Genomic DNA, 10,994 nt, shown 5'->3' on the forward strand with positions numbered 1-10,994 from the left:
TACTGCATCCATCAGAACAAACATAATGTCCAGTTTAGTGGTTCATTAGAATTGTTACACTAAACATGCTGCATGTAACAACAGCTTAAAAGAAAAATGTTTCTTGGCATTATTTCACAGTACGCTTCTTTTTATTGCATTCAGTACAGACTGCAAACTGGCTTATTTTGCCGTGGCTGGAGATTCAGCAGCGGTGAGAACTCTGCTGGAACGTAGCGCAGGAAACAGCTTCAAATCCACTATGAGGTAATTACTGTGGTGTTGTCTACGCTTGCACTCTGCCATTTTCATAATTGCAAAAGCAGCAGGTTTGGTTTAAAGCTGCTGTGGAAGACTGACCATCCATGCAGCGTGTTAAGGGTCTGCATTAGCCCTGCTTTTATGCCAATCGCTTGATGAATCATTCAATAAAGGCCGTTCCTATAAAACACTTCTCAGAGGCTGGCTCTCTTGGCCTGCTGACCTGTGTTCACACTCAGCACTTAGCCATGCTACTACTGTCATGATTTAAAGCTCTGGTCTACAACCCCATTCATCCGTGGCCAGAGAGCGAGAAGACTTACCTGCCGTTCTCTTTCACACGAGATTCTGCATTGATTTGCCGTGCAGCCATTTGCCAGAAATATACTGCAAGGCATGTATAGATGAAGACATTCCCCATGCTCCATAACAACTAGCACAACTTTATTACGGGTCCAGCAGCGGCTGTGATGGATTACTGCTGGTGAAATGAGGGTTAAGCTTGGGGGGGAGTGAGGGGGTGGGGGTTCCATCATATTTGGATTTAAAGAGAGTTCTGGACAGCTGGCTCCTCCCAGTTTAAAGCAGGTATGAACCTCCGCTTGGAGTGTGTATTATTTGTTGACGCCATCATAATACCGACTTGGTTCAGTGTGCAAATGAGATGCCCTACACTGACAAGGGGTTCCGCACCAGTAGAGCCTTTGAGCACCTCCAAGAATTTATCATCTCCTTGAGCAAGAGAACGGAGAAGAAAGCAAGCTCAGTGGGGAGGATGTGCATGGTTTCCATACATAAATCTCTGTCCGGCCTCAGTTCCACATGGTGAACCGGATGTGAAGACAGGTGAAGTCAGGGACGTGCCATAATGAATCTAGAGGACGGTGTGATACTAATAACCCGGCGGAGCACAGACTACTGACCTCGAATGAAAACGTTTTTTGCATTCCCTCTCAGTTTGTTTGTTTACATCTAGCATGTTTAATCATGTTTGCAGACAAAATGATTTTTTTTTGTTGCCAGTAGGGGGCACTGGAGACACAGAAACAACGCAGCATGCTTCTAGAATCAAATAGAAGCTGCGTATTTGGATTACAGAAATGATAGGGAGTTTGTCTCCACTTTGCTCTGCCTTTCCTCTCTTATCATTCTGTTTTTGTCGCAACGTCTCCTGCGTGTCGGTCGTAACTATCGCGACTCTTTTAATGCCGTCGCCTCAAACAGATGGCCGAATGGAAGGCTGGAAAAAAGGGGCGATTGAGGGGGGCATCGTGTGATACTTGTTTATAAGGCATCAGAAATCTGTTAATGATATGTTCACTAAAAATGGAGAATCAAAAAGGCCAGAAGACCATCAGAATGGGCTCGTTAACGCTGCCGAAACACAGAGAACATATTGTTGCAAATGCATCGGGCGAACCTAGTCATCTGTCAGTGTCGGCTGGGTAATGATCTAACCTATTAGCACTTCAAAGTCTAGGGTCTTTCCTTCTCGGTGGTGGGGGTGTCTTCCTATGCTGCATATGCAAAAAGAAAAAGAATGTATTGCGTTTATTTATTTCGGTTGTTTTTCATCTCGACTCGTGGATTCTGATGTTAATTTGTTAAGCTATTCAGAGCAACACCTAATGAACTGAATGTTATATTGTGGTAAATCATCCACTCCATTTGTTCAACCTTGATTCCGTTTCATTTTACTTGAGCTTATTATTTCCAACAGCGTATTTACATATAAAAGAGTACCGACTCCGGCATATGCACTCCGCTGTTGTCATTCCAAAAGGAGGGGGCTTTCTCGAGAGGATGCAAGTGGAGCAATAATGCCTGCACCTAGTGTTCAAATTATGAGGAGGGCTAGAAGGGGGCCAAGATCGGCTTCAGAGGGGGCTCCTCAACTGCACTTTGAAGTGTCATTTTGGAAGGAAACCAACAACACGGTCTGTTCATAATGTGCTCTGCTATATTGACAAGATGATTTGGTGGTGCATGTGAAATAGCAATCTAGAAGTGTTTATGTGCAGCAGACATCATCGGGAATCTGTTTACAGATGAATTACACTACAGTTCAAGATTTTGGGGTTGATAGACTTAATGTTTTAGAAATAAAAAGGCATACAAAAACAGCAACACTACGAAATATTATTACAATTGTAAAAAGGTGTTTTGCATTTGAATGTATATATTTTTAATGTAATTCATTCTTGTGATAGCAAAGCAGAATTTTTCCAATAATGCAATATGCATAATATTGGTGCCAATCTATTTATAAACTGAATCCACTAATATAACACTAACAATTTAATAGCAAATTTTATGAAATCTCAAAATTAATATCCATACTTTTTAGCTTTTAGTGTTTTATTTGTAATTTATTTTGACAAAATAGTATAAAACAAAGGACAAAACTATTTTATTAGATAATTTATGTCTGGTATTTTAAGGTGCAAAAAAAATCAGCTTAAAAGCGATAAAATACATGCTTAGCTTATGATCCTAGCAGTAGGACGTATGCTTAACTATGATAATGCAAGTAAATATCTAAAAAAGTAAACTTTTAAAAATATTTAATAACCTACTTCCTTGAAGCTTTAAGTATAATTAGAAGTCGGTCTCCAGTTCAACCCTGACAGCTAAGGTGTCTCCTTCTTCTCCCACCTCAAAGAGAACTTAGAGAAAAGCGTGAAAAATCACGACAGAATCTATTAAAGCAAGGCACAGACTTGACCCAGGGCACAAAATAAATATTTGATTCCGACGGGAAATGCAGGCCATGAGTTAATAGGCTTAATTATTTATTTAGCTCTTTTTTTAAAAACTCCCCTCTTCCAATAGCATATGTATTAGGAGCGAACATGAAGAGCAAATAAAATTGTTGGTATGACCCCTGGCTACTTGTTGACTGGCTCCCTCCTGTGTGTGAGGAGGAGGCAGGAAGAGAGAGAGAGAGAGAGAGAGAGAGAGAGAGAAGCAGAGGAAACTGTGTTATGGAATAAAAGTTATTTTTCTTCTTTCGTGCTTGGGTGTCTCCATTGCGGTGTGCTGAGAGAGGAGAAAAAGAATGCAATGAAGTAGCTCTGTCGACTGAATGGGTACATTGAGCCTTGGGCTTGTCAACTTCAAATTCACTACACCACCAACCGTCAATCAAAATGTCAGGAAAAAGGGAACGTTGCGTTTAAATTCAGGTTTTAGTTGAAAAATAAGACACTTATAGAGCGATGGGAATATAGCGGGGTCCTGCAGACCATGCTAATTGAAATGCACAGTACAGTAAGTCCCAGAGCAGATGTTGTGCTCACAATGCTTCACATCGGAGCTTGCCATTTATAATTTCAGTGCAGAAAACCAACGATCACAATTTATTTAGAAATGCATTTTAATAACCTTTATTTGCTTAAGCACTGCAAATGGCCCCGTCCGTATCCGCTCTGCCCGTGACTCACATCACGAATTTATCCAGAAGGCTCAATTAGAGCTAATTGCTGCTTTGACATTTATAAGTTTTAATTTCCCAATGCATTTCAAGGGGGAAAAAGTTGGACATCTACAAAAGTATTTCTTATGGTGTGGTCTTATCTGATGTCGATAAGATGCTGACAGTTAAAGCATCGGGCATAAATTTAAACTCACAAACGCGGAGTTATATGAATGACCCTAGAAGTTCAGACTAGCTGGATGCATGGATGTACAATTTCGGAAAACTTCTGAAAGCTTCTCAATTCTAAGTTCCACTTCTCATTCAAAAATCTATTGCTCAGCCGACCCTCTCCAGCTTGTTTCTGGAAATAGAAATGATGGTGAGAAACTAGCTCACGAACTTGAACATTCTCGTTTGACAGATCTTTCTGCACCGCATACATTTTTGTTAGGTTTCAATGTGCCATCGTCCCCATTAATGAGAATATTTTTAAGGAGGGGAAATACTGGATACAAGAAGAGCGTGTAAGGAATTAGGGTTTTCAGTTCTAGAGGGCCTTTACCTTTTTTATCTTCATTAAAGAAATCCATTAAAGAAATAAAAACATTACATAAAAATAAAATTATAAATATACACTGATGTTAGATTAGGTAAGATGTAATGTTTTGAAAGTCTTATCCACACCAAGGCTTTTTTTTGATTTACCAAAATATTTAGCAAAGTAATATTGTGAAACATCATTATTGATATAAGTCTTTCATGTTTTATTGTGTTTCAGAAAATAATTATTTTAATATATATATATATATATATATATATATATATATATATATATATATATATATATATATATATATATATATATATAAATTTATATTTGACAATATTTATATATATTTTATTTTTATGTTCTGTTTATTAGTTGGATTAATTTTTTATGTTTTTGAAGGTCTTATCCTAACCAAGGCTATTTCATTTGTGTCTGTTTAATTGTTTATTTATTTGAGAAAACCATAATACATTGATTAAAAAAATTTATTGATTGAAGATTCTGTGACTGTCTTCACTGTCGCTTTTGACGCCTCCTTGCTGAAAAGAAAATTCCACTGACCTTAAACCTTTGAATAGCGGCGTATAAGTAAAGTAAATCAAATATAGTCATTTGAATACTGCCCTGCTCTGAATGCTGCCACTATTGTAAAGTATGCCATTATGCTGCTTTGAAAAGCTTACAGAAAAAAAATGCATGGAACTAAACTGTAAATGTTACGTTATGCAAAGCCTGGAAAACGAGTTACATTTTTACATTAGCATTGAAAAAAACATTCCACGTTGCACTTATTTCACCTCTGCACTAATGTCATCTGATGTGTGCATTGCTGTCATAACTGTACAGAGGGGCTGGGCCGTGGCCAATGATTAGCAGCGAGCTCACGCTGCGCTAACATGCACAGTTGCCTTAGACCGGAGAGAGGTAATGAGCTCTGACTACACCGGCCATGTTGTCCATCATTACTCAACATTACAGAGAACATCCTATATTTAGAGACACATGGTCTGTTCATCATTAACCAGATGCATGTGAAGATGAGCTTGTTTGCGCGTAATGAATAAACACATTTATTTCTGTATTTATGAACTGTACTATCAATGACTGTCAGGGCGGGCAGGGGCCAAGGTTTCCCTGTTTGTTTGCAAAGTAAAGTGGCTCTTTGGGACGGCTGTTAAAGGGTCAGCGGAATAGAAGGTGGGTTTTAAGTGACACCTCTCGGACTCTCAGTGTGGATAGAGGTCAGTGCTGGGAGATGGCCCACGGTCGTGAAAGCTGAGGTGAAGATGAACTCGAGCAGACAGGCTGATGTTTTATTCAAACACCTTCAGGCCTGACATTTAAAAAGCTGGGCAGATATCAGACGTGCGGGCGCATCAATGCTGCGATAGACAGTGATACGTCCACTGGACACCGCCGTCTCTCCTTTGCCCCCCTTGTGGTGCTCTCGTGCTGCTGCATGTGTCTCCTGACTGATGCAACCCTTCGGGGCTCAAACGGTGCTTTCAGTGACCTTGGGTGTTTAATGAGGAGAGATATCATTCTATTTCAGGCTTCTATTTCATGTTTTGCCACGGCCTTTTAAAATTCTCTCAAATTGACTGAAAAAGTTGTAGTCACGCAAAAAAAGGCACATTGTCCTCAAGGTCATGCGATGTTTGGCTCTACTGACCTTTGTATAACATTGGTGCTTGCACGCTGTAAAATGCTCATAATCAGTGCTTGAAGCGGGCCAGCATGCAGTACAGCACTTCTATATTTATTCTCTTTATATTCTATTCTCAGAGTCAAAACCTTAGCGTCTGGGTTATTAGTAATGAGACTATATAAATCTCACTATCTGGTGTCGGCGCCACTTCGGCCCCTGTGCCCTGCAGTAAATAAAGCAATATGTCCAAGTATTTTTTGTTAATTCAATGTGAAAAAAAGACCAAGCTAAATCATTTTATTTTAAACAGAAAACAAGATTGTTTTACTTAATAAAGCTTAACATTGACTTGTTTTTGTTTTTCTGAAAACAGACAATAATTTTCTATTTTCTAGAAAATCCTTCTTGGTTTAAGAGTTAGATATAATGGCTGGAAACAAGACACAAAATCTAGTCTTGAAAATAATTTTTTTGCAGTGCACTGCATTCATTTTATAGTGTGAATGTGACCCTCATTCATCTTCAGAAAACATATTAAGACATTTCTGATGCTTTCCGCGAACCATGTTTTAGCGTATAATTTAATAACATTTGTGCTTGTTAAATTACTGGTATTTGTGCCTGAAAAAAGCACGTCTTAAAGCAGGTAGTAATTTGGGCTGATCTTGGTAGATTTCATTGTGCGTGTTGTTAATAAATCATAGAATTTTCCCCTCCCATTGACACTTATTACGGTTAATTCTAATTTACTCTGTTTGGTAAATCTATTCGGAGCTTTAAGGACTGCAAAATTCTGGATTTAGTTTTCGTGCATACTGAAAAAAAGAAGGAGAAGGAAAAAAAAAACATTGTGCAGACATTCAAACACCATGTTTATGGCTTATTGTGATTTTGCAGTTTTGGATGTAGACATAACCCTCTTGATATTTAGAATATTGCTTAAATGTGCAATCACTGGTAGTTGATTCTTATTCAAACTTTTGCTTTGTTTTGAAACTCTTATTTTATGAAGTATTATGACGTGAGTGTTGTAGTCACTTTGGGTCGTGTGTTTGACGAGGACGAACAAGACAATTCGAAAATAATGTAAATGTCTATGGAGAAAAAATATCTTAATATGAAAAAAATGTTCATGAAAACAGTTTCTTATAAGTTCTATGTCTTTCCATCATAATGTCACTGCCGTGAATGTTATACTTTATGCAGCAAGAAGGCAAAAAAGGTAATTCAAACCAGTCTGAAGCATATGAATACATTACGAACTGTATTAGCTTGTGTAAAAGTGCACAGTAAATAATTTATGTAGAAAGTGTAACTGTACTGTCACTGTCAGTGTTAGCTGTTTCTTTCTTTGCCTGATTCATTCCATCTACATGTTCTGACAAACTTTGTGAAATAATGTTATATGACAGCAACAAAAGGTAGGTCAAATCTAAAAGTTGTTATGAATACATTAAAAACGGTATTAACATGTTACATTAAAAATTGTATTAACTTGTTAAATTCCAGCATTAATCTTTAATCAGTACCTTTCTGAGCATGTTCTTCTCCGTTTCTTTCTTGTTATGACTCTTTCCAACTACATGCCACAAATTGAGTTTTCAATGGCAAACATGATACTACATAAAACAGTTAGCGTTTGTTCATGTTGTTGTTGTTTTTTTGGGGGGGAATTGAAAATTGATTCCTTTGATCACTATGTGTATTAGTGTTTACCTTAAATAAACATGAATTCATCACATATCATCTGTATTTTCAAGGAAGAGATGAAAAACTTTAAATAAAAAAAATGCTTAAACTTTATTTGCCCTCGGGCCATCCAAGATGTACAGTGTTTTTATATATATATAATTAAAAATATATATATTTAAACATTTAAATTTAGAGAAATATAGCAGTACTTAACTAGCTCACCATCGGATCTCATCAAAGGACTCGCATTATAGCCAGAAGCAATAGTTTGAAGTAAGAAACTGGATTTATTTCAATCATGTGGATTACCATGATGGGTTCTTTCAGCTGTTTGGATTTTTTTTTATTCAGAAAATGCATTGGTGAGCAAGTGAAGAAACATTTCTTACATGTTTTAAAAATCTGTTTCAATGAAAACAAATCAAACTCCTCTACATCTTGAATTGCCTTTTTGTGATTTGGTATATTGTAATATATACTGTAAACGAGATTTCAATTTTTCATCGTACAAAGAGTACAATTAATGCATCCAAAGAGGGTCTAATAATTGCAGACTCAAATACAGGTGACATACGATCATCAGATGTGTACATTTCATATCCAGGCAATGTCCCATATGCTCCTCAAATACATTTTATATCAGCTCCATCAGGACCCATTCCCATCAAATGCCCATCTCCTGACACCACTTTGCCTCAAGCTTGTGAGTCTCAGGCTTGTTTCACCTGTTTACCAAATGATTCAAGACAAGAACATGCCAGATTTGCTGTTTTATTCATGTTTTGTTGCTTCGGATTCACCAGTGAATGAACAGAATGCTGCTTGCCTGCCACAGAAGTATTGAAACAAGGAGCAGAATGAGGTCTAGTGATAAAAGCGATGGCATGTTTGAAGCATGAAGGCTAAATCTTTATGAATCGTTTGTTTCACAGTGCTGACGGACGCAGTCAGGATGCATTTGATTTGACCATGAGTGCCCTGTGAAGTGGACTTTGTAAGGTATTCTGCTATTCTGCTGGTAAGAGTCCAGTCTGAAAGTAGTGAGCATGCTAAGTTCACACTGCAAACAAAAGTAGGAATAAAGTGCATCACGTCATTTGAAGTAGAGGGGAAACTTTACAGTTAAATAAGACAAAAGTTTGATTTAATATATATAAAAAATGTTTATTCATATTATAAAAGAAAGAATAACAGTGTAAAAGTCTTTACTGTCACATGATTAATTTAATGTGTGTATATATATATATATATATATATATATATATATATATATATATATATATATATATATATATATATATATATAATACACACACACACACACATATTTTTCCTTTCATATATAAAAACCTTCATTTAAAAAAATGCATATTGTGTTTACTTGTGTTATCTTTGATTAATATTTTAATTAGTTTCATGATCTATCTATCTATCTATCTATCTATCTATATATATATATATATATATATAGAGTGTTTTTTTTTTTTTTTTTTTACCTTAAACATAAATTCTGACCAGGGTTAATTGAATATGTCATTACATTGAACACTTGCACTTAACATACAGGTTTTTTAAATTTTGAAATATTAAATAAAATTCATATTTATATAAACACACATGAATGTATTATATACAGATGTCCTATTTCTATTATATTTATTTACAGAAGTAACCTATGACATCATACTCCTCTAATATGCATGACTCAAGTGCTGTGTGTCTGGGATAAGGTTACAGAGTGTTCCAACTTCGAATGAACGCTTCTTGTCAGGTGAAGTGAACTTCAACAGAGAGTAAAGAGCGGTAAACACTAGGGACCCTGTGAATTGAAACAGTACTAGATACTAAATTTCAGCAACAGAGGTTTCCTTACTTGTCACTGGTTTGACTCTTTGAATTAAAAAAATGATTCAGTTTAAAGGATTACATATATGGATCCTAAATCTTATTTAATGATATTATGCATTAGGGTTTTAAAAAAAGACAAAAAACATCATTTTTTCGTTGGTGCTTTTAGCATATAGCTCTTTGAAACAGTGAATCACTTTGTGAAGCAATTGGTTCAGTTGATTTAACGTTTCGAAAAGCGTATTTTTCTACCCGTCGCCATATACCAATAACAAAAATGAATCTGCTTACCCCCAGGGCATTTAAGATATAGGTGACTTGTCTGTGCAAACTGAACAGCATTTATGCTTTTATTTTTTCCTTTAATTTATACAATGTCTTCCTGAGCTCATTCACAACATCCGGCTCGTGACGCGTCAACATGCTCTGGCACATATATAAATAGATACATATGTAGACCTTATGTTTCACAGCCCGCAGAAACAGTCTTTAATGAGGCATCTACCTAATATATATATATATATATATATATATATATATATATATATATATATATATATATATATGTGCCAGAGCATGTTATGCATCATGTGCAGGATGTTGTGAATGAGCTCAGGGCAGTCGGACATTGTGGTGTATCAGAGGTAAAAAATTATAGAAATACTGTTCAGTTTCTTTTACTTTTGTTTTACTCTCAGCTTTGGGATGTTTGGAGCCCATTGACTGCCATTATATGACTGAGTAATTTTATTACTGAATTTTATTACTGAATTTAGTACTGAGCCATTATATGATTGAATAAATTTTTATTTATTTTTTATTTTTTGCGAACTATCCCTTTAAAGTGGACAAGCTCACAACACAATAATCATATTACTAGTATACGAGTATCTTTTTTACATTTATTTCCTGTTACATATCGAATAGCGGGTTCGCCTACTTAGTAAACTTTCCACCGCAATCCATATCGAATGCTTGAAAGTGCCTCTGAACTGCAGAAATAAGCCTTACGCACCAGTTGTCATGGCATATTTGATGGCTGGATGAAATTAATTCAAGCCCATTGATTTTTTTTCCCCTTCTCGTGACATTTTCTGCTCCCTCGCCACACACACACTGCAGCTCATTGCCGGCACTGTTCCTCAGCCATTTTGTGCTCCTGCACTTGACCCTCCAATATATCCCTTCTCAATTCATCCCAATCCTTCAAGTGTAACAAGCACTGCGAGAGGAGTAGGTGCTGATAAACCAGGCAAAAACACCATTACCTTTCAGAGTCAGCTTCCTAGAGTGACCCGGAGATGTGAGAAAGTGTGAGGTGCAAAGGGTCTATTTACTGAACTGGCGAAAGAGCACTGATGCATTTTAACTTTGTGTGCCGGTGCGCTCATTTGTTTTTCTAAAGCCTGAATAAAACACTGATAAAACCTGTCCTCTCAACAGGGACTTCGTCAAGTACCAAAGAGTGAGATTTGATTTTGTTTTAAACCTCTTTTATGGTTGGTTTCTACACAGAGCCTTCCATTTCCCGCAGATGTGTCTGAGCTCATTTGCAAGTCATGCTGAATTTTGGCATTCTTCTCCAAAGCACTGGTCTT

Source organism: Puntigrus tetrazona, chromosome 19 (genome assembly GCF_018831695.1).
Source record: "Puntigrus tetrazona isolate hp1 chromosome 19, ASM1883169v1, whole genome shotgun sequence".
Classification (NCBI taxonomy): domain Eukaryota; kingdom Metazoa; phylum Chordata; class Actinopteri; order Cypriniformes; family Cyprinidae; genus Puntigrus; species Puntigrus tetrazona.